This window comes from Delphinus delphis, chromosome X (genome assembly GCF_949987515.2).
Source record: "Delphinus delphis chromosome X, mDelDel1.2, whole genome shotgun sequence".
NCBI classification, from domain to species: domain Eukaryota; kingdom Metazoa; phylum Chordata; class Mammalia; order Artiodactyla; family Delphinidae; genus Delphinus; species Delphinus delphis.
The window spans coordinates 9,489,694-9,492,436 of NC_082704.1; positions in this window are offsets into that span (position 1 = coordinate 9,489,694).

Below are 2,743 nucleotides of genomic sequence, written 5' to 3' on the forward strand. Positions count from 1 at the left end.
TTTTTCACAATCATCTTAAGGGGTAAGTATCATCAATTCCCATTTTTATAGATGAAACTGAAGCTCAGAGAAGTTAGGTAATTTCTAGAAAAGGCCAGGGGCAGGATTCAAACCAGGTCTGAGCTCTTAACCTTTCCTCTGTGCTGCCTTTTTATCCATCACAGCCCTACCTAGTCTTTCAGCAAGAGTTTTAACTAGGAGTCAATCAAGGTTTCATGCCAGATCTCTTTCTTCAAATGCAATGGCACAGACTAACCACAGAATTACTCTTAATCTGAAGTCTCCCCAATTTGTTTATTTTAAAAATGGTTTTTGTAGTTCTCTAAGTCTTTTTAAAAGCCACTGTGAGGAATGATAAGACTCTAATCTCTGCAGGTGATTAGAACTACTTTTCTTTCCTTGGCATGGTCAATTGTGCCTATTTCTGAGACCTCAGAGAGAACATAAAAGCTATGAAATCTGAACAAGACTCCTCTCCTACTTCCACACGACTCCTGATGCAATCTGTAGAAAGAATAACCTTTCTATTGAGCTCTAAAAGAAAAAAATTAAAACTTACATTTTAGACAAAAATAAAGGATTTAAGACCCATATGACACTAATTGCATATTTTTAACAGCAGGCATGTCTCTATTATTAAGGATACTTTATGTTATCTCAAAATTAAACACAAGAGCCCCCTCTGTCACAAACCAAAACTCCCATCATGTCAGTGAGTGCTCTCTGGAGAGCCCTGACGGAAACAATCTGAAGTGATAGAGCCGAATGTGGGAGATGGCGATGCAGGATTGGAACCATGGAGTAATTGGTTCATTTTTTTCCTTTCATTCAAAGAGGTCTTCCTCAAGGACTATGATTCATTCCAGAAACATCTGTGCATACCCACGTAAGGGGTAAGAAAAGTGCCATGGTCCCCTCTCCCCCACACTAGAGGAATTTTCAATCCCATTTCAGGGGAATAAGAAAGCGCAGTTGAAAAACAAGATAACTCTTAATTGAGCATGCTCTGTGCTAAACAGAATGCCAGGTGCTTCGGCCGTATTATCTCACTGAATCTCCACCCTAGCCCACTGAAGAAGGCCTGACTACTCACCTCTTTCAGATGAGAAAATTGAAGTTCAGGGAGAATAATAAACTTGCCCACTATAGTTAATAATACTGTATTGCATATTTGAAAGTTGCTAAGAGAGTAGATCTTAAAAGTCTCCATCATAAGAAAAAAAAATCGTACCTATGTATGGTGATGGATGTTAACTAGACTTACTGTGGTGATCATTTTGCAATGTATACAAATATCAATAAATCATGTTGTACACTGAAACTAATATAATGTTATATGTCAATTATCCCTCAAAAAAAAACTTGCCCAAATCATCCAGGTACTATAAACATCCAGGCTCCATTTCATGTCAACATCCTGAGAAACCTTTCTTTCTACGTATTCCCCTTCTGAGTAGACTGTCCCCTTCCAAAGCTGCTAAAGTTAGCTTCAGGCCTCTCCGCTGGTAGTTTTGGTACTCCCCCAAATTTCAGCTCAACTGCCCACAACATCACACACCTGAATCCTCCTTCCAAAATGAAAGCCAAGTGCTGTAACACATGGAATCGGACCCATCAGAATAATCACGCAGCTCTCAGTCCGCACAACTTTCAGTTAACGATCTGTGACCACGCGTTGCTGACCTCGGCTATGAAACCTTGTCTTCGGAAGATGGTGATTTCCGCCCAGCTCCTGCGGAATTCTTTCTGAAAACAGGCACCATCACGTGCAATAGACAAGAGAAACAGTCTCACACTTGCATACTGGTAAGACGGCATCCTCTTTTGTAGGAACCCAAGGGTAGGGAGGATCAAGGGACTTGATTGCCAAGAAAGAGTCCCTTCTTCAGGCTGCCAAGGAAATCGAACGTGGCAACTTTGTGCTCCTTGGCAAAATGCTTTTGGTAACTCTATTCTGACATCCATTTGAACAAAGCAGCAAAGAAGTAAATGCTCAAATGCCAAAAGCAAACATATGAATTTACTCGATACCAAAAATATGGTAGGAAACCATCAAGTGGGAGCATCATCAATGAGGAATGCATGCCGAAAACAGGCGCATAAGAACCATTTTGGTAACCATTTTTTGGTAGTTGCTCTTTGGAAATACTTTGAATAACCATCCTAGTGGCTTTACTCTTGTCCATTCCTTCCTTCTAAGTTGGCAGACTATCTCTAGGTTGTTTAAAGGATAAAGGGAATGACACCCCTCATGGACAAGTCCATGGTTGTGTTATTTTATTTAAATGATTTTATAGTTATGTAGAAATATTTCTTTATTTTATAGTGAACAAATCAATCCTCTTCAACTGAATTTTTAAAATGATTTTAAGTCCTTTTATTAACACAAAACGAATCAGTAAGTTCCCAGACCAACCCTATAGGATTGCACTATTATTTAGTTCTTCTCCAGAGAATTTACGTAGTGATTCATAAAGATCAGATCGATAAATAGGTATTCTACTTTCAAGGGAAGCAAAGCCTTCCCAACCCATGACTCTATTTTGATGTTTCTAGAACATGCATCTAAAGCCTTATGAAAACTCTAGGGTATTATTACCGAATATTTTTCTCATATTATTGGTTTATGTATGTCGAAGGTTTTATTTTGTAGCACACCCTAAAAAACGGGATTTTTTTTTTTCTTCTTGCAGGCTAGATAATTTCACCCAAATGGTAAAGACTTAGTAATTTTTTTAAATGA